We start from the raw sequence: 27813 nt of genomic DNA, 5'->3' as shown, positions 1-27813 counted from the left end.
TTAATTAACAAGGGCGAAAGATGTGCCACTTAATTGGGAAATTGTGTGACACATGACCCCCCCCCAACCCTGCACACTCTGGCATGAATGGGAGCAAGACAGTCTGGGCTCACTGGATGGAGAGTCAACAAGGCAGAACATCTAACTCATTAATACCCACTGAGAACAAGCAAAGCATGGTGTAAAAACTGCATTATTTCCATTTTAGCTGCACTGACAGTGGGTTTGGAATGACAACAGGGAAGCACTTGCCAGGCAGATATAACCTGTGGCCGCATTTCTCTTCACAGAGAAAAGCAAGGCACAACTTCTTAAACATATTTTCCGGGAATTGCAGTGAGGAGCTTTGGAAAAAGAAAAGACAATTCTTATCTCAATTGCTGCGCTTGTGTTTGTGCACAAGTGGAATTCGTTGTGGAAGATGTTTACACGAAAGAAAATTAGTAATTGGATTCTGGTGTGAGTAGTTGTGTTTTGTTTAACCAATTTCTGCAAGCTGTATCTTGTTGGTCAGGAGACAGTCACGAGATCAAGTTGAGTGCTTGTGTAGTTTCAGTTTAGAAATAGTGTAATATAGTATAGAATAATACAGTATAATAAATAATTAATTAACCTTCTGATATCAGTGGAGTCAGATGCATCATTCCTCCCTGTGACGGGGTCACCTCAAACCCTATAATAACCCTCTTTAAATTAAAGCAGCAATAAACTTTGATATTTGTCACAAATAAGATCACAACCACAAAAGATGGATCAATGTTCTAAGTCTGCCAAGATGCCAGGTGGGCACAATTATTTTTCTGCTTTTATTATCAACCTATTTAATATGCAGCACACCCTATATAACACCATACAATTCAAGAGCAGCCTGGCCCAGAAAAACTTAGACAGTGCATTAAACCCCAAGAACTCTGAAGTATGTTTTCTCACATGGAATAGTATCTCTCAATCCCAAAACTGATTATATTCTAAATGATTCAGTAGCACATTACTTCACCTAAGGCACCAAAGTGTCTATCCCATTCTTGCACAGAAGCTCTTTAAACACCAAACTGCCCAGCCATATATTGAATATGTATTACATGCAAAGTTTTGTGAGAACTTAAAGCATCTTAAGAAACTCTATCAAGGAAAAAATGCATCAAAGAAAAATCTGCTTTTACATTTGCTTATAAAGATCCCTCAACAGTTATTTTGTACATCTATTATATTTATGGCACTTGAAGGCAATGTTCCAAAAAAATAAATTTGTACTTTTCTCTGAAAGTGATTACTTTTGCTGTGAGAATAATTATTTTAAAAACATCAGAAAGATATGAAATTTCTTATCTAAACATCCATTATCAGATAAAAAAGCTATATGGAATTCCCACTAGATCCCAGAATTTGTACAAGGCGGGGTTTGGAAAGTTTGAGTCACTTAAATACACACTCATGAAATCTCTCATGGAAGTGTTTCTTAATCCTCAAGACGATACAAGACTTTCCAGATGGGTGCAATTTATGCTGGGATGTGGCCACTGTGACCTTAACTCACTCATTTCTGAACAGCTCCCATTGTTCCCACATTTCCTGTTATTTGCTCATTCCACCAATATCTCATTGAAGTAGAATAATTTTCTGAAATTATAATTTTTAGATTAAAAATTTGTTCTAGTCACTTGAAAGATAATGTTTATTATTATAAATCATTATGTGTTATTAATAACTGTATTATTTAGCAGGCATTTCCCTTCAAGCATTTTTTCCCCCTGATATTCCCATTTAATGACTTACAACCTGCAATGTACTTACATGCATTTCTACAAAATGTGCATCATTTCCATAGTACTACGACCATCTGGGGGAGGGGTTGGGTGGAAACCAAAACCAAAAACCACCACCACTAAAATCCCAACCAAATGAACCATAGGGCCTTTTAAAAAAAAGCCCTCTTGAAGCACTTTTGCAGGAGTCTGAATTTTTTTTTTCATTGAATGCAATAAAATTTACTAGAGATTAAGGAATGTCAACAAAGCAGAGCAGAAAAAAAGGGGAAATTAAAATTTAAAAGTAGTCAATTTTAACGCTTCAGGCTTCGAATAACTTGTTTGTGCTTCCTGACCTCTACAACCCTTGGTATTCCACACCCCAAAATTCTTTATTTGTGCTGTGTCGTTTCTCTTTCCTGCATCCAAATCTGTGACTTCATTGCCAACAGCCAGACAAAACACTGCAACGTCGCCATCCCACCCCAAAAACCATCACATGTTTAATTACTGCCTGAACAGTTTACCAAGTGGTGTTTTTCAAGTGACCTCACTGCTGCTGGGGAGCACAAGCCTTGAGCAGATGCTGAGCAAAAAATCACGTTGTCAAACCCAGACCCCTGACCACTTGAGCAATGTGCATCCCACTCAGTGAGTTGTTAAATCTGCTTACTTGATTCTAAACCTCCCTCACAGCCAAGCCCTTCCCTGACTGACACCTTTCCAAAAGTAGCAGCATGACAGCAAGGATCCTGGAGGGCTGAGAAACCAGGGCTGCATGTGCTTGATTCCACTGCCACCAATTTGGGACATGTATGTGGAAAACACTTCATCACTAAGAAGGCAACCACTTCCTAAAACCAGTATTTCCATCCCTTCCACACCCTGCCAGAAGCCTGGTTTAGGAAGACTAGCCCTATCCTACACCACTTTTAAAAGGAATGGTTCTGTGCCAGCCCATTACCCTTCATAGCTGAAGGGCCTTGAGCTGAAACAGTATCATTTATTTAGATCAGTATAATTTATTCATTACTCAGGAATATGTGATTTTATGAGCTGGCATTCAAAAGTAACCCAGGGATGCAATGCATATTCAAGAGCTGGTCTTCCTTGGCGCTGTCACATGGGAGAAATCCCACCCAGCCTACTCGAGGTAATCTCTCAGTGTTTGTCAGCAGGTGGACAGAAAAGTGTGAGTGTGGAGCCTCAACTTGCTTAGAAACTTAAATTGAAAACCTCTTCCATCCAGTCCAAAAGGAGAATTTTGTTGTATTAGTCACAGCCTATGGAAGAAGCCACTAGAGAACAACATGCCACTCTCACCCCTCCCAAATCCTACTGTCTTACAACTTTCCCTTATAGTTTTCTCCCTCTCCAGCAACAGGAATGATTCTGGTAAGGATCCATCGATCCATCGATCCATCCATCCATCCATCCATCCATCCATCCATCCATCCATCCATCCATATCTTGAAACACCAAAAATAAAGAGATCTGGTGTAATGTCCCTTAAGTTTACAAGGCAAGGTTCTTAAACACCCCTGCAGATTTAACCAGTTTCATTGCATTTCTGGACAGAACTGTGTTGTCACAGTGGTGACAGTTTGGGGATATGTGTCCAAGTTTAAGTTTCATCTGGTGTTTACAGAACCAGATTTACAGCTAGTGTAAATATAGCTGTCACTGTGCTTTACATCATGGCATAACAGGCAGCTCAAATGTCAAAAAAAGCTACATCTCAAAAACACACCAGACAAATCAAAGGACCATCAATACAGCTCCTTGCAAGTGGATCTTTTCCATGTGGGATCTTTGTGAGAACTTTTTTTTACAGTAAACCACTGAAGTATACCAATGCAAGTCCAATGGCTGTGTAGGACAGTGGGACTTTTTTTCCTGAGGGAAAAACAGCCTGGTTAGAAAGGAACTTTGTTCAAATCACAGAAAACTTGGGCTCTGTGAAGAGTAAATTGCCTTCAGCAGGAAGAAGTAGTCACTTACAGGCTCTTCTCTCAGTATCAGCTAGGATCAAATCTTGGGCCTGACAAAAGAGACAGAAAACAACGTGCAAAGACTGTCCCTAGAAACCTGCTTACTGAACTGGTATTTTAAAGAGGTTTTTTTTAATATGTGTGCATCTTCTCAGAATCTTACTGCCAGCACTGAGTGCCTCTTTGCTCACAAACAATAGCTGAGCAGGTGCAGCTGTGAGGGTTGAAATATTAACTCCCTTGTAGAGAGGGCTGTAAGGCAAAACTCCACGTTGCTGCTGTCCTGCCAGAGCACCCAGAACTAACAGCGAGCATCCAACACCATCCCAACACTCAGAGTTTCACAGCAGATGCAAGTTATGATCTGGAAATATGAGCAGCAATTCAGTTTTCAAGCCAAAAGCTGGACAGGGTGTGACAGCACAGCCTGGGAATATAATAAGTCTCTCTGAAGACTCTTCCCCTCCCTAGGAAAAAGAGTGTGTGCCCCACTCATTCAGAAATAAGGGAATTGTAGCCTCCTGACAGTTTACACTCATACAGCTCTCAGAAGAGCAAGCTCAGTGACTTTCCTACCAAATCTGATTCATTTCAGTAGGTGGTGAAATGAATCTGCACATGCCAGGCTTAAAACTGTTTCAGAAGAAAAAAGCACTGTGTAAGGTACTAACTAGATTGTTTGACTTTCCCACACACAAAAATTATCTTGAAATGCTAAGCCACTACACCTTGCATAGTAATGTATTACTTGACCACACTTCATCTGACTCCACTACAAAACTTCAGATTATTTGTATTTCACTGAAGACAGACAGCTATGCTGTAGCACTTGCTGAAGTGCCACCAACCGTTACCAAGTAAGCCTGCTAAATTCCAGGCAGAGGTTTAATATCTAAGCACTCTGAAAGAGGCAATACACATTTGTCGTGCTCTGTGTTTCAGAAAATCAGTTTATATTAAGCCACTACATTGCTGTGTAGTTAAAACTGAAGGCACTGACCTCACAGGTGGGGCTCCCAATCCAGGATGGTGGCAGCAACAAAACCCATCCAGTGATCCTCAGCCAAGTCAGTCCAGGAAATCCAAACAATAACTCAGCAAAAGACAGGGAGCAGATATCCTTAAAACAGTTCAACCCAAACCTGAGCTTTCAGGCTGGAGCTTGAAGAACCTTCTGGGGCTGATGGCTGCAGCTCCAGGGGGAAAGCCAGGTGAAGCTGGTGAGGCTAATTCCAGCCTGGTCTCACCCAGCTCTGCCTGAAAAAACCTAAAACCTTCTGACCCTGATGATCCTGTCCCAATTAAGCACCTGTCTGTGGCCAGCAACAGGAGCCCTTACAAGGCAGGACAGGCTGTTGTGGTGTGTGGCTCTTGCCCAGGGCAGTGATTTTCTTTTTATAGCCCTGTTTGCATTTTCCCTGCTTCCATTCAGGCAGAGAAGAAAGGCACACCTGCCCAGGTGGGATTGCTGACCCACATCCATGACTTCAGCTTTCCTGGTAGTGCCCTTGAAAGCACAACTTGAGCAAAAGTATTACAGCCAATGTCTTTCAACTCAGAAACCTGAACTTCACAGTCACTCCCTGGCACAGCTGGGCAAACTGATGTTCCACAACAAAATTGAAAATTAACTTACTGAAGCACAATTATATCTCTTCTGTAGCATCTAGTAAAAGGAAGTGCAGTACCAGATTCAGCTCTTGAAGCCAGAAGGATAAAATGCAATTATATTGCATGTAATGAAACAAATAACTTGGATATTTTGACTGACACAGATTGTTTTTCTGCCACACACCTGGGAATTATTAATAAAGGTTTTCATATACACATGTTCACTCTCCTGCAGAAAAGCAAAAATTACCATGCAAATAATTAAGCCATTATATTCCTTCTACTCCACCTCAAATTAGTCTAAACAGGAAAAAATTAATTTGTTCCTTTTTCTTAAAAAAAAAAAAATAGAAAAAGCAACTTCATACCTTGTCAAAAGAAAATAAGCTTTTTACAATGGTTTCTTTCCAGTGTTCATTTTAAAAGTCTCATTTTAAGCAGACAGTATTTCAGAGGAGAGAAGATGTATCATCATTTCCTTTTGTTGTTATACATGAATATATTCTCCAGCCTGTCAAACATCTAAAGGGTAAGCTGAGATTCCCAAAACCCTACAAGGCTTACTTACTTGAAAAATTCTTACAGATTTTTTTTTTTCTGAAGATATGAAGATGGTGAAAACAGACATCAGAGAAGAGGGATCAGTCAGTTTTCCAAATTAAATAGTGACAGACCATGTGAGCAAAGGGATGAAATAGTATCAAATTTCACTATGGCAATGTTGAGATCCCCATGTCCTTTAAATTTGGCAGAATTGGGGACATCTTCCAGGCCCCACATGTTAACCTGTCATGTTTGAAGAATGGAAAATAATTCCAGGAAAAATAGATAACAACAGTGCTGCTACTGGCATTTTAAATTTAGGATGTGTGTTTTTCAGCATGTTTTCAGTTCCAGAATTGCTTCATTCAAATGTTCAGCTGTAATAACATGCCTGCACTTGTTCCAGGGAACTGAAGATCAGGTTCTCTACTTACCAGAAAAGTCCAACACAAATGGAATGGAGGTGCTCTGCTCATCTAGGGAAGGGTTTCTCATGGGTACCTGAATGACAGCGTGGAAAAAAAACCCAAAAAACAACAAAAAAAACAACATTAAAATAAACCATCATTTAAAACAGATATAATCCTTGCCAAGAATATTAGTTACAAAACTAACTTCCCTTAAAATTATTTAAAGGATGTAATCCTAATATTTTAGTGAGTTATTTCACCTCCCACGAAGAAAATACCACATTTTTTTTCAGAAAGACCCCTTTACTGCAATCTACCCCTTCCAAGGGGCTTTAGGTGCTGCTGCATATCCTGTGAGCACTGCAGACATTTCTAAAAGCTGCCTGTGCTGTAGATCAAGCTACAGCCAAGACTACTCGGATACTGCTTTATGAAGCACCCCACATAGAAGAATTAATTCTATTATTTTTAATTAAGAAAAATTTAAAGTAAGAGCTGCCAAATCAAATGCTGGTATAGCCACATGTTTGTCTGTCCATCCCTTGTAGCTGTGTATGTAGAAAACATGTCTGGAAATATGGTCTGTGTTGGGCTTGCCCATAGCACAGCACAATGGGAACCATGCTGGGTACTTCAGAAACAACAGTTGTTTATATCATGGAATCACAGAGAGAGTTGGGTTAGAAAGGACTTCAAAACTCATCTCATTCCACCTCCTTGCCATGGCCAAGGACACCCTCCCCTATCCCAGGTTGCTCCAAGACCTGTCCAATGTGGCCTTGGACATTTTCAGGGATGGGGTGGCCACAGCTGCTTTGGGCAACCAGTGCCAAGGCCTCAGCACCCTCACAGGGAAGACGAATATATGATTTCTTTGCATTTTCCAAAGAAATCTGCCATATAAATATTCATATAATTAATCAGTGTTACCCAGACAGCCCCAGAGGCAGTGACACAGCCCTCAAATCCTGCCTTGCTGTGCAGCATCCTTAAAACATTGGACTCGGACTAAAGCTCTCACCTTGTGTGGGTTCTGAACCAGCTCTCAAGTTTGGTATGGTATTTCCCTCATCTGTTCATCAGCAGAGACAAACTAGATGATTTTTGAGTGCTCCTGCTCTATTTCCATAGAAACAGAAAACAGTAAGTTTGATTCATTGCTGAAATTTTCAAGGGAGTGCCAGGGTAAATCATGACTTGGGAAGTCTGATAAGTTTTAGGAAGCCACTCCAAGAGTGTTTTGGGCTAGGCTTGGTGTGATATGTTATCACTAAACTGTGTAAGGAAAGCTTTTTGTTTGCCTCAGCTATTGAATTAAAAATGGAGCTGTCTGTTGAACAGTTGAACTGCTGTGGCTTTCTCTTCTCTGAGGAAATAATAAAAATTTTGTTCACTTCCTGCAGTGGGATCGATAGCAAAGCTCTTGGTTCTCAGGCTTATGGAAGAAAATTAGCCAAGGGCAGCAAGTGGATTGTAACCTCACCTTGAGCTCTACTTCCCTGCTACATTAAAATGGATATCCCTGTGCATGGATATCCCACTTTGTACACGTTGCATAAAAAGTCATGGAGGACAAGGAGTGACACCACCTGTGCAGTACAGAATTTAGCACGAGGCTTATTGGATGCATCACTCCAAAATTTCCAGAGGGACTGAGGTGAGGCTGACTGCCTGGGAGTTTTCCAGATCCTCTTTCCTTTCCTTTTTGAATGTTTGGGTGTTTCAGTTGATGCCTCAGGTTTTAGCTTTTATATTTTTCAGATCCTGTGCTGCTTTAGTGTGCAGTTCTGAGCTTCATATGAGGGGATGGTGAGCTCTCTGCACAGAGCAGGGAGACAAAACAATTCCTTCTCTAGCTGGGGACCAAGGACAACTGATTCAAATTTCAGGCCCAAGAGCATAAACAATGTGGACTGAAGAGAGAAAAACAAGAAGGATGGGAGTTCAGAACCTAAAGCTGTAATTGGACAATTAACTCCAATATACAAATGGAGCAGAACTTATAAAAGTGAGAGCCCCCGTGACCGGTTGTCCATTTTGTGACCATTTTGGTTCATCTTGGGTGCAGCCCTGGCTGGACTCTTGTGCTGCCCAAGGTGCATCCATTGAGGATATCCTTTTAATAAATCCCTGCTTTATTCTTTAACTCTGTCCAGCCTCTGTTCTGGGTCAGCCTTGACAAGGCACCACAGTCACTGGAAACACCCAGCTGAGACCCTTCCAGTGCTGGGGAGCAGCTTTGAGGTCTCTGTCCAGTGTTAAATTTTGGAGGCCCACATTAGGCAATAGGAATGCTTTCTCAGAGCCTCACGGAACATGTTGGGCATTATGGATTCCAAGCTTTACCCTTTCCCACACAGATATTAACACCCACTGCAGTAATTTCTGAGTATGGAGTCTCATGTCTGAGGTTCTGAATCATCAGGTAAGGATGAGTCAGAGAAATATTGCTGCTTTAATAGACACAATCAACAAGGGGGTGAGGGGCTGAAGAGGAAACCTCTTATTGCTAAAAGTAACAACATCTTTCTTCATAACTACTGAGATTTAATTGGGGAAAAAAAATCAGCAATTTATGGGTAGCTATGGCAACTTTCACGCGTATGAAAAGGAAAAATGGATCGAGCAGAAAAATAGATTTGCAGGGAGATTTGGAATAAATAAAATTGAAATTTTCCAAAATCAAGTGCACTTCCATTTAAAAAATGATCCTTTCAAGAGGAAATTAAAGCTCTCCCAAGAACCTGTTTTTTTAAGCGTACAATCAATTTTTATAACTGAAAACTTGTCAAGGGAAAATGAGCCCCTTTTCTACAGCAAGGGAGAGAAAGAAGAGCTTCAACAAGAGATTTTTAACTGCTTACAAAACCAGGCTTTTGCTTCAGATTTAATCCTATAATCACACACAGTATTTACTTGTAGTTGAATTGACTGAGGAAAGTGTTACTGTTAGGCACTTGCCTTATCTAAAGAAGCATTAAATCTGCTGGATGTGATGAAATCTGTTCCAAAGCATTTATCAAACACTGTGAAAATCGGCAAGATTAGTGACACGGCAATGTCATCGTTTGTCTAGCCAAGGGTAAAGGGTTCTTGGAAATGGGAGAAGTACAGAGTGTTTGCTTCAACAAGTAACCTCAGAAAATTTTGACAGTTCATGCTGGAAAAGGCCAAAATAATAGATGCAAGAAATCTTTGGAATGCACAATCAAACCCTTTCCAGGGCTTCCAGGGCATTCTGGCCACTGTCCCTGTGGATCAGCCATTCCCAGGGCTTGGGCACTGCTGCCCTGGATACTGGTCCCCTCACCATGGCAAATGCCAGCTAAGGGGAGAGAGAGCACCTTCTCACCTGAACCCTGTGACAGGGAGAGCAGGGATGGAGCATGCTCCTCCAGCCCAGCGTGCAGCAAGAGCTGAAAGCCACCTTGCCACCACCAGCAGACAGTGGCACGTGGCACTTTGTCACCATGGAGCAGCAGGTTCTTCACCTGCATCCTTGAATGTCACAGTTGAGCCAGAGAAACCTGGAGGTCCTACCTCTCCATTAGCACCACTCAGGCAAACCCTGCTGCCTCCCGGCATGGCTGGGTTTGCTGCACAGAGCCTGCTCTGCAGCTCAATCTCATGTCCAGATCACTTGGGAGCTGGTCCTAGAAACCTGATCTGTGTTTTATAACTCCAAAGCAATTTTATCAAAGCATAAATTAAAAAAATCAGCTTTCTTCTTACTTGTTTGGGAGCTGGTGGTGGAATTATTCAGTCACCAGCATGCTTGTTTTAAAAATCAGGGATATAGGAGATGAAGGAAATTATTAAAAAAAAATAAAAATTGACAGGTAGACATGTTTAAAAAAATACAGAAGTAAAGACAGTTACATGCCAGAAGAAACTGGGCTTCTTTGGGAAAAGAGACAGATAACAACAGATCTTGACAGAAAGACTGAATGTAATACTTTAAAACAAGGAAGGATGGAGCAGCATGTACAATCTTCTCTGGTTAAAAGAAAAAAAAAAAAGACACTTTAAAACACAGTCTTTTGGCCAAGGGTTGGATCTGTATCCAAAATCACCTAAAATGTCTCCTCCTGGGGGCCCTGTAAAAGCATGTTACATCTGTCTTACAGAGGCAGCAAGGTGGGTCTCCAGAAATCTGTGGGGTTAGACATTAACCTTAAAACTCTCTAATGCTATGCACAATCATTCCCCAACAACACAAATAAGAACAGCTGTAATGCAATGACTGCACTTCTGGTGTATGCACTGTTTCTTCATTTAGGTACAAAATTACTGCATTTCCTTTCTTTTCTGAAAAACTTTTTAGGAAAAATGAAAAAAAAAAAAAAAGTTAAGCAAGGTAAGAATCAGAATTAATATATTGAAGACCTAGTGAAATGATCATCACTGGCTGCTTTTTTCCTAAAGTGAAATAATTTTGTTGTTAAGTGTCCAACAAAACTGTAAGTAAGCCATACTCCATATAAATAAAATTCCTTACAGCTGCACTGCCTCCCAGCTATGCAAATCTCTCCACTTCTGTGGCACAGTTACATTTTATTTTATTTTTTTAAAAGAGTGCTCTGTCCATATTCAATAACCATGTAATTAGGTATTCTGACTGACTTCTCCCATTCTGGAATTGATTGAGCAATTTTATGCCATAAATTCCAGCTGATTCAGTGGGTGGTGAAAAGGCAGTGATTTTTCCTATTCATCTACAAATCTCAGGAGGTGGCTCTCCTAAGGACATTTGGATTGTCCCACACTATTTTAAGTTTGAGGTGGCCATTGCCCTGCATTTGGCAGGTACAAAGCCCCTCAAAACCTGTTTTATTTGCCTCTGCTCCTCTGCTGTGACATGTGAGTACCACCACATGCCAGCAAACCAAGGATGCTGCTGCAGTCATGCAGAATGAGGGCTCCTAATAAAAGCTGCAGTGTGTGTTGAGATACACAGTCTGCTCTTTTCAAGCTACTGCTGCTTGGCACCCATGAAGTCCTAGTGAACCACTCCAACCAACCCCAGAGCAGGAATTCACCATCCAAACAGATGGCTGCAACTGCAGGCAGCCAAGAGACCACGTTTCTTTTTCTCATGACGTGTGGGTGTTGACAGCATTTCCAGACATAATTCCAAATGGCTGTCAGTTCTGAGCTTCTTGTCTAAAGGGGATGTGTCAGTGCTAATCTACCTCTGAGACAGATTACCCTTCACAATGGAAAAGCTTCCCCTTACTATAATTGCTTTACTCTTAACACTTGCAGATCTTGCCTTTCCCAAGCTGTTGGCTGCCTTTGACTGCAGTTCCCTTCCCGAGGTAGACAGATCTCAAGAATCAAAGATTAATTTGTGCACAGTTTGGAGGCTTGATGTTTAGTCCCATATGTAGGGCTAATTACAAGCTAGCAGAGGCAAGGGTATTAATTTTTGTTTTCTTTCTGTTCGTTTATACACAAATAAAATACAGGCACGTGCTTGTCCTGTGTTTACAGACAGATGATTTCACCTTCGGTGCACCAGTGTCACACACTGTCAAAGCTGTGTAAGGTGTGACCAGAAGGATTCCTCACTCCCAACCATGTCACAGTAGAACTGCTACACTGGCTTTTCAAGGACAATGCTGATGTAAGTTATATGAGCACACGACCTGCCACGATTTAGTGACAATCCCTTAAAATCAGCTACATAAGGCTTAAGGCATAGCCAGTCTACACAGAGCAGGTGGAAGCTTTCCAATAACCCTTAATTAAATAGAGTGGTGAACCACGTTTTAAAAAAAAGCTGATTTCAGCTAAATCCACATACTGATACCTGCCCTGGCATTGCTCAATGCAAATAGAAGCATTAGGAAAATTAAAGAACGCTTGCAGGGAACAATAGAGGACTACCCCTAGTCTGCCTCAATACACTTAGATGATGCTTGTAATAAATCAGGGACAGAATGCTTCCATAAGGTTTAGTTTGCACTTACTCCTCTATTAGCTCACATCAGCCCTGAAACAGCCATTGTTTATGCATTACATCCTGCAGCACAGCAAATTGTCACAGCCTGCTGTATCTCAGACCAACCCCCAACAAGGCAGGGTCATGCCAGAGGAGCAGTATCAGTTCAGTGCTAATGAGAGAAATGTGCATAGAAACCCTCAGTGCAGTTGGTTCCATCAGAAATGAGCTTTCTTTGACCCACAAACCAACAGCACCCACAACAAAGCATGAAATATAAGGTTACATATCCTCACCTCTAAGATCAATTAGAGGTGAGGATAAAAATCTATACATTGCATTCTAATATTCTTTCCAACAAAGGGAATTGATCTGAGAAGACCTAAAGTGCTTTTGTCCATGTGCCTTTCCAGATCCACATGCCACTGTAATAGCTGATGCTCCAAGGAGACAGGCAGATAAAAAGCCTTCCAAAAATCCACATTGTTTTTCTTCCTTGGCTCCATGCCCTGTTACTGAAGCCTTTCATACCTCCTGGGGATGAGAAAAGACTGAGATACTTTAGCTTGAGGCACCAGTGAAGCATGGGGATGGTGCTTTGGTACATTCTTTCCCAGGTGAGCTCATGGACACACAAGTAATTCCCATATTTTCCTCTGGAGTTATCATTGTTTATTTGCCACATTATCAGAATACTTAGAAAGCTTTATGAGTGTATTTACAGAGAAGACAACCATTAATAAGGGGCCTCCAGGGCTCTCCCTTGGAAAACAAGTCACCAAGAACTCAGCAAATGTTTCTGCCTGTCAGAGGGACAAGGATTTTATGGACTCAGTTCATCATCTCCAGGAGCCCACCCCAGAGCCAGGCTTGGGGCAAACAAATCCCTAACCTGCCTAGAGGCACCACAGCGTCAAGTGCCATATTGCTCTCATAAACTTGCCATGGACAAGTGTATTTCTGCCTGTGGATCCTGAAATCAATGTCTGTGGGCTGAGAATTCAGCATGAAGAAAGGAGTGTCTCACACAGATCAGCAGCAGCTGCACACGAGGCACTCGCTTGAAATTCCCCCATAATTGTAAAGGGCCCCATGAGAAGAACAAATAAGCCCTGCCATGTTTCCTAATCTTGCTACACTAGTTATACAGAGAAATGTTCACTCTTAATGATGACACACAAGCTGCTGTAAAGCTTTTCTGCAGCAACGCCGCTGCTTATACCAGCTATTATCCAGTTATTCCATCCTAACAGCAAAGAATCATTTTTGTGCTTTTCATCCTTCCTCCCAGAGGGCAACAGATGTAATAACTTATTCCCTGTCTGGCACATTAGGGCTTGAAAAATTAATGCAGCACTGCTGAGATTTCCACTTTCTGCTTTACTTAGAGTGCCAAAGCTTTGAATTTTGGTGAAAAAATATTAAGTAATAAAAAGCTTACTTTAAGTTTGTTAATGTACTTGTCGGCTTTAATGCCTTTCCAAAGTTTCCACAAAATAAGTATTCCACTGACTAAACTTCCCAAATTTGTTTTGCCCCTAAGCTATTACCACACAGAGCCACTTAGATTGGAAATGACCTCCAACATCATCAAGTCCAGCCTTTGACCAATCACCACCTTGTCAACCAGACCATGGCACTAAGTGAATGTCCAGACATTTCTAGAACATGTAATTATGCTACCATATAATTGAGACCTCCTGTTTCACAATTTTGACACAGCAACTAAAATTTAAACACCATTATCAACTGTACAGTGTTAAACCCCAATCCATTAAGAACACCAGTCAGTCACGTGTTGCTCTGTACATGTAGTGTATGCTTTATGCCTATCCACTCCTTCAAAAATATTCCTGTTGCATGAATTCTGTAAAAGAGAGTAGTGGTTCAAACCAAACTGCACTTGTGTGTTATTGCTTCTGCTCAAACTGTTCCTTCAGAAGCAGAATGAGTGTTGGAATCCGAAATACAGGGAAATCTCAGAACTTTGGGGCTGTAAGCCAAAGCTTAGAATTAAACACAGGATTTGATATGAGACCTTGGCTTCCAAACTTAAGTGCTGGAAGCAAGAATGTGGATTTATAGTTTGAAGCAGAGACACATTAAGTAGAAGAAAGTTCAGAGTTTTGGAGTACTGTAGGTTTGTGTGCCATAACATGATTGGCTAAGAAAGCTTACACTGTAGCATGAGTCCATAAGACAAAATATTTAAGGATTGGGTCAAAAACATAAATGTCCTTGTCGGCAGTCTTTTATCGGTCAATAGATCCTTAAAAGGTCTTGTAACTAGGAGTCCTGTGACCTTCTGAACCATGTGGTGAAAAAGTGAGCCAAACTCATCCTTCATGTCTATGCAGAAGATAAAAAATAAATCGCATCATCTAAAAAACTCAGAGGTCCCTTCTCTAACTCATTCAAAATTCCTTAATTCCTCACACATGAGCAGTGAACATTGCATTTACTGTGCAAAGCTTGCCTGGGGTTTGGATAATTGCACCACAAGCTTGCAGCTCTAAACCAGAGCCCATCCAGTTGAAGATTCCACCACAGAAGATCCAGATAAACTCACAGACATAAACGTACCGTAATCCTCTGGAGAACCACAGAGGGATGGGTTCATGTAAATAAATGTTTCCCTGTAAATTAGCAGCATCTAATAATTTAGGTCACACACCTTCAGCAGGCACACCAACAAACTGGCAACCTCTGCAAGCAATAACGAGATCTGTGTCAGGTTATTATAGTGAAAGAAAAAAGGCAAAGACAATCAGGATGTGAGCTGAAGAACAAAATCAGAGCTGGGAACTACTTCTCCAAGAATAATGTAGTGTTTTTTCTGCCCTCTCGCAGATTTTCACAGTAAGATATTTAGGAGATTAAACAATCCCGTGACTTGGACTTCATCTGTGCAGAAGACAGTTCTTAGTGCCAGAATTCTTACCCAAAAAGACAGGTGGAAAGTCTCAAACTAAATATACAGGTTCAACATGTATTAGGAGTTAGAGGAAAAGAAAGTCCCAGGCAATTTTTCCTATCACTGTAGAGCATTTGCTAATGCTGCTGCTTTGTGTATTCCAAGCCTGCAAGCATGGGAAGAGGCATTAACCACACATCATATCAGGCTGTCCTTGCACTCCTACACACAGTCACTTAGGGCTCTTTTCCTCCTTGGATGGAAATCCTCAAGTAATTTCTCCTCTGTCCTCCAGGCTGCTGGCTGGGCCCCAGAGAGTGCTGAGCTTTAAAGAGCACAGACTTCATATTTCCAGTCTCTGGCAGCACTTGTTTCTTTATTCCACAGAGGGATCTCTGTTTCCTTAAAAGCTGGCTTTGCTGATTCAGGCTTCCTCATCTCAGCAGATTTCAGTGCAGAGTTTGATCTATCTGCATCAAAGACATCCCTCTGTTCAGAGCATGCCTCAGCGCTCAGACAATAAGCAGCAGAATAGTTTCAAACGGGGCTAGTGGTTCCCCTGGAGACCAAAGGCAATTAATAACATGTTTTTCTGCAAGGAGCAGAGCTAATGAAGCCTGATTTCCTGCACATCTGAGACATCCATCTTCTACGCTGTCTGTAAACTGTTAACCCAGTTATTACTGCAAATCGAGCTCCTTTGCCTCCAATCTCACCTGCTGATCCCACTTTTCCCAACTCCTCCTCTATCATGGCAAACATCCACTTCTCTCTTTTTCCTAGCAGGACCCCGCAATGTTCCTCAGCTTCTTCTGTGCACCTTTATTTGTTCTCTCACTTGCCAGACAAACACAATGTGCCCAGAGCCGTGTGGGTACTCAGACTGCTGGCAGGCAGAACAAGGAATGTTTCCACCTTCACCAAAGGCACACTTACAGCACATGCCAAAACAGTGATTTTAATGAAAACCATTGGCACTTCACAGCTATGAGACCACAGCTCAGACAGAGCTGCCAACTTTGCTTGAAACAGGCCAATAAATACGGAAGTTATCAAGAAGTGTTGGACGAGTGGGACAGGAGAAAGAAGAAAAAGTGTGAGTGCAAAAATTTTTCTCTGAAAATCAGGCAACCAAGAGAACAAAGAAGGCTTTCAACAACTCAGCTGTGACTCTGACTCAGGATGTGATATGTACTGTTGCAGTTGTGCCACTGACCATCTCTATATTTTCAGATAAAGTAAATACTAATTTTATTGTATGTAGATCACAGTGGCTGAGTCCCATTAAATAAACAATGTTAAGCCACACGATGAACATAAGTTGATCAGACTAACAACAAAGAGACTCTAATTGAAGTAATTTCCTCTCCCTCAAGCATATGATTAAACTGGATTATTCCCTACCAAATGATCTAGAAGTACACTTAGTCCAAGGAAGGCTCGGACACAGCAGTGCAGCTGCCCAAGGGACTCGTCCTCTGGGCTCCTTGGGTGTTACTTCTGAACATACCACTCAGCCCTAGTGGCAGGAATATAAATGGGAAGTTATTTTCATTTAGAGTTGCAAACCAACATTTTTAAGCCGAATTCTGACCCAAACTACAAACCACTGTTAGCTGGGATTTAGAACAAGCCATACAGATTGACGTGCCCAGCATCCATGGGAATGCTTAATGACATTGCTATCTTCCATCCACAAGATTAACAGGACTGCACCCTGCCTTCAGTTGTGTGCTCCTGTGAACAGTTTCGAGTGGGAGCTGAGGAGACCTTGCAAAACGAGCCTTCCACAAAAGAGTTTTCATTTAGCAAGTGGCAACTCAGCCAAATGATGAGATGCTGCCTACCTTCCAGACAGCAGCCTTCCTGCAGGTCAGGGCACACTGGGATTGCTGCTGCTTGCAGTTTTCTTTCTTCTTGTTTTGAAATCCAACTCCATAGCTAAAAAAATATCAAAGGAGCATAACATCACTAAGAGAATGATGGCAGTAACTTAGACTTGAGATTCAGAGGAGTTCAACACTGGTTCTTCTCCCCCTCACCCCCCAGTAGATAGAAACTGTCATAAGGATTTAAATCAGTTGTACCAATCCTATGTGGAAACAAACAGAATAAATACCTTTGTTTTCTGCAACCCTTTCAGACACACAGCATTTATTTAAACAGGACAGAGACTACCCTGTCAAATACTGCCTTATGTGATCAATTGAAATTATGGAAAAAAGATGTTGCCATTCTGATCAGATCATTTATACTTTTGTATTTTATGTTCTAAGCACAAGGGACTACTGATTTTTCTGAGGGGGTAAAACTTCTGGATTTTTAGTTTGCTTTGGTCATGTTCTAGGTTGACCTCTATCTAGTGCAAAATTGTGCTACCTTATAGTCATTGGCTAGCAGTTCTTGTATTGGTAGAAAAAAATGTTTACAAGAGGAAAGAGATTATTTCATTTTCAAGACAGAGAGTTCCTGCAAAGGAATTTGTTAATACACCTGCAAAGCCAAGGAGAAATATTTCACAGCGGCACTGATGGAAAAGCTCTGACTGAGGATTTACAAACCATGTGTGAAACTATTTCAGACAGTTCTTAATCACTAGCTTAAAAATCAGCAGGCTCTCTGAATGTCACTGGTATCAAGGTGAATGTCACATACTGCAGAGGATTTTTTTTTAATTGGCAATGCTTGAAACGGGTAGGACAGGTTTTTTAGGCTATCAGAAAGGTGCAGAAAATACAGAACTGATAGAGTGTCATGCTGCACTCACTGCAGAGGTACCCTGTCACAAAACATTTATTGAAACCCTGGAAAATGTGCAGAAAGTTTTGCTTTGACTTGGAGAAGGAGGGATATAAATGTCTCTTTGGATCACCCTTGGGCTACGTGTCATGCCTTCACTGCCATCCAGCAGGAATAGCTGAAAGGAGAGGGGCAAACTGCTGTTGCCTTACCCTTAATTTTCCTTCCTTCTCCTTACAAAATTTAAGTAAATACAGAAACCCCATCATCTTTGATTATGTCCCTGTTATTACAATGCAAGACGTGAAAATGTTCCCTCAAACACCAAAATGGGCACGATTCCTACTAAATTGTTTCAGAGGATACCAGAGCAGTCTTTGGAAAGAGTAACTAGTTGTGCACACAGTCATCTGCAGCATGCAGAGCATTAGGATATAATTTATGTTTATTAGTCTTTGTGGGGTGCAATAAATCATTGTTTTCATTTGTAGTGCATTATTACAGGAGTGATTTAACTGAGGAGATTCTTGCTCGTGGCCTACAGGAGTGAAAGGTTAATGGCATAATGAATTCCTATAAAACAAATAGTAGACTTTGGCCATCCTTCAGCCAGCGGGTGGTAAATTAGCAGGTAATAAAGTGTGTTTGCAATCTGCATTCACAGGCCAATAAATAATATGCAGGGGCTGGTTCTACCTGCTTTAGTTGACAGTGCATTACTGGGACTATATAGCTTCAGAGCATCTGAAGGAAGGTACAGAGAGCAAGAGGGAGCTGATTTTGCACTATCCTGACTTTTAGCACTGATATATATCAGATATTACCAGAGAGGCATATCTAGAATATTATAGCAATGCTCATAAATTCCACATTGCGCTGCAATAAAGCACGGCTTCTACATGTGGCAAATACACATTCCTGTGGTCCCTTCAGCTTGTGACATTTACTCTGCCATCCTATTAACTGGTGGCATTTCATTCTGGTAATGGAATAGCTGAGGGAAATAAAACCTCAATATACAGCACCACTCTGAAGGCCAAAAAAAACCCCCCATCCTAAAATAATATGCTAGCTCTCACTATGCAAGCTAAACATATTATCAATACATTTCTATGAATGGGCATTAAGTATCATTCAGTCAGCAAGGCTAATGCAATGTGCTGGTGCTCTCCTGCTACAATAAATACTGATACATTGCAATGCATTTAAATGAAAGTATTGTTAAAACAGGAGATGGGGTTTTTTTAGCTGGGATTGTATTCTTTGCCCTAACTGGTCTCAGCTTTCCTTTTTCTTGCCAGTATTAGAGGAAAACAGATCCCCAGTCAATTCCTCGCTGTTGTTATTGATGGTTCTGTACTACACAAGATGCAGGACTTGTGTAAGGGGTATTGCAGTGAATCCCAAAGCTGAAAGTAAATTCAGCAGCTTTGTTAAAGTTTGGTTTTGTTCTGTATTTCCCAAGGAAAGTATTTTCTGACAGGTAACCAGAGGTTTGGGATAATATTTGAAATCCTTTTGCCCTGAAGAGGAAAAAAAAAAATAAGCCAAGTGTCTGAGGGTATTAGGATGTTGATCTCTGCTGCCTGAACAGATCATATGGGGATTTTTGAAAACCTCATTCCAAGCCCTGTGTACCTGCAATGCAATCCACCCCAGAGTCTTGCCTACACTGCAAAATGAAACTGCTGAATTAAGCCAAGTGACACCAACCAAACAGGATCCAAGGTCTCCTCAGGGCCCCACTGGTCCCAAAATACAATTACTTACAATTACTGTTTGCAATTGATGTTTTGGTTTTTTGGTTTTTTTTTTCCTAAAAACTACCTCTAGGGACCTGCACATACTGCTTTTCTAGCATATGGAAGTGACAGGCTGCAGGGACAGTGCTAGGGACACACCTGCCACATGCCCACACATGGGACACCCCAAATTGCTCCCCAGAGTTTTCAGCAGAGACTGACACCAGGCACAGGTTAACAGTACGTTACAGAAATCGCAAAGCCTCCTCTTAAGCCTTTACTTAAAGTTAGTTACTTTAATTAGTAAAATTAAGTATTTATTCTTAATTTTACTAATTTTAGTAACTAACTTTATTACTGTCAAGGCAGTTACTTCTGTGTTATATAACTTTATGGATGTAAAGTTTTCTCTCTCCTGCTGAGAGAGGAAAAATTCATATTTAATCTCTTTGCATCATCCCAAATGACATGGCCACTTGGGAGCTGATTAAAAGAAACAAAACACCAAAAACAACAGATAAAAAAACTGCACCAGTCAGGCCCCAAGTATTTCTATCCTTCAAGAAAACTTCGTAGAGCAAAACCTGAAAAAAAAAAAAGGTTATCCTAAATACTTTGGTACTTGAGTAAGGGTACGAAAAATGACCTCTCTTGAAGTGACAAAGGATCACAAAACAAATGATACCACCACAGTGATATTAATGCTGTTAAATTGTTTTAATGAGAATAACAATTGCCCTGTGTGGCAACTACAGACAGATCAAGGAATATCATGAGTCAGTCTATACCGTGATCACTTTCTTTTGATTTTAATTTGCTGTTCCTGTCACTCCAGCCTCAGTGTTAATGTTAAGTTCATTCTTACAGCAGTCCAAGAAGATAAAATGGGTTTATCCAGAATATGCACTACCTCTAGGATGATTGTGCTCTTTGTAAAGCAATATCTACCCAATGAAGTTTGGAAGAATTCTTCTCTTGCACTCACTGGTCTTATTGTTGAAGGGGTGCCTCATTGCTTAAATACCCACATCAGTGGAATCAATAGTGGTGTTTTGTTCCTTGTGCATTTATCACTTTTAAATAGACAATATGTGACTCAGAATGTGGGTTCAGGGCTTTTATCAGGTGATAAAAGGAGGCACTCAGGAGCCCTGCTGGATCACAGGTGTAGCAACCAGCTCCACAAAATTCTCTACTGCTGTTCTGCCCCAAAAACATACCATTGTTGTGACTGGTGTAAGAAACAGACAGGTAATTATAGATTGCAACATTGTTTTAATTTTAAGCATTGTGGCACTGGTGTAAAAGGCAAACAAACTCAGGAGAACATATTTGTTTCTATTCTGAAATGGTTGTAACAACCCTTGCATTTAGCCTGTGATTTTTTACCACCTGTGTGAGGCAGTTTCTGACTTTCTTTAGGTAACCTGCTGTGCAGAATGTGCTACAAAATATTAAACAGAGCATACTGCTTATGGTCTCACACAAGCATTAAGATCATTATCCTGTGAGTCCATTGGTTACAGTTCTCAGGCCATGCTGCATAAGTGCACCATCCAGGCTGAAATAATTTTGTCAAGAGCAACAGAACTACAGCACATTTTGAAACTGGGACTGACATCTTAAAATCTATCACCGAGCCACTCAGACTGGAGCTGGGAGCTGAGGACAGGGAGCCATTCTGAGGCTGCTGGCTGGAAACCCTGCCCTGAGACACATGCACATCCTGGTTGGACAAGGTTTCCTGAGTGCTCCCCTCCCTCAGCCCCATCTGCTGCCGTGGCACGGCGCCTGCTCGCCCAGGACGGAGCCAGTGTGCTCAGTGCCAAGCAAAATGAGTTTAGATGGGCAGTTTGCGAGCTGTGCCTCCTCCACACAAAGTCCCTCCTCTTAAGGGCACTGGTACACAGGTGCCAAATGGCACTCTGCACTCGATGGCATCTGCTGGTGCCCACATGCCAAGAGCACAGCACCTAAATGGAGATGGTAACAAAGAGGGGAATCTACGCTCACGGCTGCCAGAGGCTGCCTGTGCTCAAACACGAAGCCATCAGGACAACACAGGGTATCAAAAAATGGTAAACTCTATCATAGCCTCAGAACAGCCGGCTAAAGGATAAATCACAGCTGAGGATGAGATCAAGAAACAAGAAACCCGTGATGGTGAAAAGGTCCAAAACATGGTTTTGTACCTACCAAAAGGACAATAAAGCACCCAAAGCTTCATTACCCTTGTGTACATGCTCTCCAGTACATTTACAGAGGGAGAATTAAAAGTGTACTGCTAAAACCCATACAAATACAAAGGCACAAATAAAAGAAAACACCAACCAACTAAAGTCTCACTAGAAATTCCTTCGCTTGTCTTCCATTTGCCTGCATTGATGTTTATGCTCTACTTACCCTCTTAATGGCCCAACATGTTAAATAGGTGTCTATTCCAGACCTCATAAGCAGAAACAGATCACTTTGGTCTTCTTCTGAGACAGAAGATTACAAATACTTGGAGACTCTCCTCAAAAGACAATAAGGGATAACTGATAGCTTTTCCTGCAGCTTCCTTCCCTTACCAATAAGCTTCTGGCACTCTTTTTTCCCCCTTCAGAGGCTATAAATCATAATGGGATATAATTAAATGTTATTTCTTTGTATAGCTTCTGCATCAAAAAGATGTTTCTGTTACATTAGGAACTGTACACACACAGATGCTGAAAAACAATTTCTCCCATAAAAAGCAAACAGTCCTGTCTAGACAGAGGTGTCCCAGGTGCTGCTCATCAGCGCCTTACTCCTCCCTCCTAAGAGGGGAAAAAAGACTAAATGAGAAAAAGCTGTTGCCTGTAGCTTGCCACCTACTAAAGAGGTCGTGAATGCAGGGAATTCTCATGCTTGTATAAAGAGCAACACACAGAACTTGAATTATTACTCTCTAGACCAGCTAACATCATTCTAGTGCTTTGACTGGAATAAACAACAAACTCCCCCCTTTACTTTTCCTCTCTATCCCCGTTTTGTCAGTCTGTCCATACCATATGAGCCAGACAATGAGGATGGATGGCCATGCTGAGCCATGGCAAAGGCTCACCCAGCCCCTGCCTGTCTGCTCTGGCAATGACCCACAGGGCTGGGTTGAGTAAACACAGATCAAGGGGTTTCCTGCAGGGATTTTAAATATACAACTTTGTGAAGGAAACTTCCCAGTCTGGCCACTCAGGAGGCACTTTGGCAGTCACATTCTCAACACCACAGCCCCTTCACAGCAGTGGCCCCACTCAACTCCCTGCACACCCCACTCACAAGCCAGACCAGGTGTCCTTTAGCAGAGTCCCAGACACCACAATCTTTAAAATAACTAAATTTTGGTGCAATAACTACGTAACAAAATAACAGCCTGAGCTAGTGCCTCTGAGGAGGGACCCAGAGCAAAGCTCCCTCCGGGCTTTTATTCCCCCACAGTCCAAGCAGACATAAGTCTCTCCCCACCAGGCTCCTGCTGTGTCCCTGGGTGTCCCCCACCTGGCTGGGCCACAGGTGCCTGTGCCCTTTGTTGGGCACAGGGTGAGAAGTTCTCAGCCTCTTGCCTCAGGGTCCCACATGGAGCTTGCACCCCCAGCCCCCTGCACCCAATGCACTCCCCAACAACATCCAGAGCTTCAGCTCTCATGCTTCCTTCTGTTGTTGCTGTTAGGATTTTCACTCTAATTTGTCTTTAGCTGAGGTTTTCACAAGTGACTTTTCACAGCAACGTTTCTTTTTTAATAGAAGTGCACTATTTTGGTAACACCTTGTATTTCAAAAAGAAATCTTAATGAAATCTCTTCTACTCTAGCTGCCTGCAATATATTTAAAGTGTTTGCACCTTGTCTGAACGAAGTGTTAGCCCATTCATAGAGCACACAGAGCCAGCCAAAGCACATTACTCACCACTTTCTCACCTAAGCTGTCCATGAAACCAGCCCCTCAAGCAAGAGGAATCCATCTCCTGGTGTCACTGCCAGTTCACAGCAGGAGCATCCTGGGCTGAACTCAAACAGGGGTGGGGGGATCCCAGGTGGGGCTTATCAGGGTCATTTGGGTGCATCAGTGCCCCCCCTGCCCTGCTGCTGCTCACCTGCACTAGTCATGCATTCAGCTGAAATGTTTGTGTCACTTACCCAGACTTCTCTAACGTCACTGTCCTGGGCAAGAATTGTCCCAGGTGTTTTTCTTGTGCTGCAAATGATTCAATACATACACACCTTTTGCATATCCAAGTCATATCCTCTGGCTCCCCATACAGCTCTCTTTCCACTCTGTAATTAGAGGATTTTTACCCTCCCAACCTCAGATACCCCATCCTATATCTCCAAACCAGCTTTGATTAAGCCAGTTTTAGATCTCCACAACCACACCTCAGCTGAGTCAGCTGCTATTCAATTAAATATAAATATTAAACGAGGCCTGAATGGTTCTACCAGGAGCTGGATCAAACACATGGTCTTGTAACTGCTGAAACTCGTGTTGCAACTAGCAAATGTGTCATCTCCTGGCAGCCCACCCATATTTAAGGAACACTTAAATATCAGTATTATTTACTTCTAAGCAAGGTGTAGCAGTCCTATTGCTTTCAGAATGACTTTAGCACATACTGAAATTTAAGGACAAGATGAAATGTTTTCCCGAGGCAGTAATATATATTTTAACTGCCTTTAATTGCAAGAATTGGCAAATCTGTCTTTCACACTCTACTATCTGTCACGTATGTTGGATTGCCAACAGCTACTAGCATTTTTCCACTTTCAGTATGCTGCCATTTCAGCAGCACAGACCGTGCTGTTGTTTTTATTCTCCAAAACAGCCTGACTTTATGATTCTGTTCATTTCACACCTGGCAACACAGAAAATGCAGAGGTAATAGAGGGGAAATCCTTTAGCAATCAGGAAAATGACTAGAACTGCAGAGGAGATGTGTGTTATTTTCTCAAGCAGCAATAAAACGCGTGTGAATTTTCAAGGGAGCTACAAGTCATTGTTTGCTACAGTGACATGCCAGCAAATGCTCATGTTATCCTTTAATAATATGGAAGATAGCACTCATCATAGCCCTCCCAGAGCAAAATACCAGGGAGGCAGGTGTTGCAATACAAAGTAGCTCAATGTGAAATATGTGTAACGCGCTGTTGATGCTAGAAACAGATTTTCTGTAGCTGAATATAAACACAAAAGCTCACAAACATACACAGGCACACAAACGCATGTTCCCCTATTGCTCAGAACAGTGAAAAGGCATGGAATGCTCTTTTACTTGAAGCATGATGGAAAGCTTAGGTTCTGAAAAACCAGTCCAATTTCCTGTCTGTGGTTTCAGGATGTTTTTTGATCACAGTGTCTCCTAGCTTAGTCTGCTCTGGTGATGGCAGGTTTCCTGCTAGGCTGGAAAGATCACCTGCATGATTTCCAATAGGTATCAGTAGGAAAGAGCCTACTAAACATTCAACATAGTCTTAATCTAAAGAGTGGTTTATGCAGTCATTTTTAATTAGCAACAGTAAATCTACAGAAGGAATCACTTGTTGTGATCATGAATCCAGACACAACCCATCATCCCCACGGGATGAGGAACCAGAGCTTGGGTCAAATTCAAGTTCCCTGGGCTGAATTTCTGCAAGTTATCCAGAAAACACATCTAAAAAATGCAGTGGGAGAGAGGCCAGGTATAGATAAACTCAGAAGTCCTTGTTTTAGTCAGCTAGGCAAAGGCAAGAAGGAAAAAATTCCCCAAGATGGCAGATACAGAATAAAAGAACAGAACCTCAATAGGGATTAGATCCAAGTCCCATGATGGACAAAGCAAAGGAAACTTTTCTTCACAACTATTTCACATATTCCTAACTTACCTCAAATTCATTTTCTGAACTCTTTCCAAATAAATTCCTCTGCATGTTGCAGCACAAAAATATATTTTAAAAATCCCTAGTGATTTTATTTAATTTGTAGATGTTTTCATTTTAGTTATGCAAGCTAACTTTCTCTCCCAATGTTTCATTTAATGCTCCAATAAATATTGAGATCGCAATGAACTAGTTCTTCCAGCCCAGTATATGCTGAAAAACTGTTTCACAGTACAGAAAGTGTCCCTGCAAAACATATTAAGGGATTCAAACATAGATTAATTGCTTAGTAAAGCATAAAATAATGAGCAAAAAAGATTAATAAAATTAAGCAGTAAACTGATTATACTTACATGAATATTTAATTTCTTTAATACACATTTATCATATAAATTTGGTAACACTGAACAAATGCATTCCTAAAAGCACCAAAATGGTCACACAATTGACGTATAAAAGAATGTAACACTTCTGTGAGAAAAATGTACTATTTTAGTATTATTTTAGAAAAATGCATTATTTATTTTGTAAGGAATTATTATCCTATTGTTTCTAGTAAAGGCTATTGCTTTAATAACATACCCTTCCAAAAATATAATGTGGGAAAAAAAACCCTGAAAAACAACATGTATTCTAATGACTTTTGCTTTATTTTTTCAGTGAAGGGCAAAGCCTGTAGGGGCCTTAGGGAAGGCAGGCAACAAATGTCATCTTTCTTTTCATATAATTGTATACCCATGTGCTTTATGTAATCAAAATGAATACTTCAATTTGTTACATATTTCGCTGGAGGAACAGAAGGCATATGGAAAAAAAAGCCCCAGGGGCAAATGATCTCACTCACCTGGAAAACAATGTGCGTGTTAATAGAGTAATCTGTTAATTAAAGATTCCGAGACGTCCACCAAAGCCGTTCATTTCTGAATTACCACTTCCCAGAGTTAAACAAGTAAAACGCAATTAGGAACTCCATTTTTCCCGTGCCTCGGCCGTGGCTGAGTGCAATCAGTCTGCCAAGTGTCCCGAGCGCTCCCTCGGCGGCGGCAGATGGTCCGCGCGCCAGCCCGGAGAGCGCCGCGCACCGCCAGCCGCAGAGATGAAACAATTCCACGCCTGTCGCGGCAGCTCCGACACACGGCGCTCCACTGAATTACCCTCAAGTTAAGCTCCTTACTGGCAGAGGAACACAAAACGGGGATGGCTGCAGAAGACAAATAAATACTTGTTTATAAGACAGAGCGCGGTCAATGGGGTTTTTTTCAGGGTTGCGCGAAACATGAGTAGTGGTGCTTCAGCTCACAGTAGCAATTGAACTTGGCTGTGGCATTTGCATTCTCTGGAAAAATCCCTTCACCCAGGATTTTTCTCCTGGGAAGCTGAGAAGGCTCAGAGAAAAGGAAAACAATAATTATCTCATTAGTTTCTCCTGTGTTTTGCTCCTTTGGAATGTGGTTGGAGATTGTTTCATTGGATTCTAGTATGAGCTGTTTTTAGTCTTTGGCCAATAAGGGCCAAGCTGTGTTGGACTCTGGAAAGAGTCGTGAGTTTTCATTATTATCTTTTTAGTTTTGAGTAAGTATATTTTCTGTATTCTTTTGTATAGTATAGTATTTCTTAATATACTATAGTATCATAAAATAATAAATTAGCCTTCTGAGAACATGGACTCACATTCATCATTCCTCCCTGCCACGGGGCTCCCTGCAAATACAATACTTGGCCATAAAGATACCTGCAAATACCTTCCATTTCAACTTTGCAGCATCACTTTACAAAACTTAACTAGGCTTTTTTGGGGTGGTTTTTTTTTTTTGGTTGGTTGGTTGGTTTTTTTCTTTAAGGAAAACAAACAAACAAACAAAATTACTGTTCTCCATGTTGATAACCCAAATGTTGGAGTTCTGGATGCTGAGAATTTTAGACTTTCTTTGCTGACAGACTCTGACTCCCAGGAGAGAACTGCATTTGACCTGAGGCCATGGAAAAGGCTTCTAAATTTGATTGACAGTACTGGGATTATGGGTGTGGAGTTGGTTAGAAGTGTGTAATATCATAGAGTGGAAAACTTAAGAGTTGGAGTTTTAGAATATAGCAATATATGTGAAGCAAGATGGAGGTTTTAGGACGGAGGCAGGTTGTTCTTCTTTACCTTCTTCTCCATGGGTTTGGGTGGTATTTCCAACATAGATAAGAAAAAATAAACATCTAAGCCTGAACACAAACTATGGTCTCAAGTGCCTTTAATCCTGACCTCGACAGAGGTAGAAAGAAGAAGCCGAAAACCAGCACCCAAATAACTCC

General features: G+C 41.3%; 1 protein-coding gene across 2 annotated transcripts in view; it reads right to left on the bottom strand.

The window, feature by feature from the left end:
- ZNF804A (zinc finger protein 804A) overlaps positions 1 to 27813 on the bottom strand; it is a 225826-nt gene that overhangs the window by 35183 nt on the left and 162830 nt on the right. The window contains exons 9-11 of one of the 2 annotated variants that reach the window (XM_064433768.1): positions 26357 to 26713; positions 17009 to 17102; positions 6328 to 6394 (exon numbers count right to left, since the gene is read on the bottom strand). The gene's annotated coding sequence lies outside the window, so the exon portion shown is untranslated. The remainder of the gene's footprint in view (positions 1 to 6327; positions 6395 to 17008; positions 17103 to 26356; positions 26714 to 27813) is intronic. The other variant, XM_064433769.1, reaches the window with a different exon arrangement.

Source organism: Passer domesticus, chromosome 10 (genome assembly GCF_036417665.1).
Source record: "Passer domesticus isolate bPasDom1 chromosome 10, bPasDom1.hap1, whole genome shotgun sequence".
NCBI classification, from domain to species: domain Eukaryota; kingdom Metazoa; phylum Chordata; class Aves; order Passeriformes; family Passeridae; genus Passer; species Passer domesticus.
This window is presented reverse-complemented; position numbering and strand designations above follow the sequence as displayed.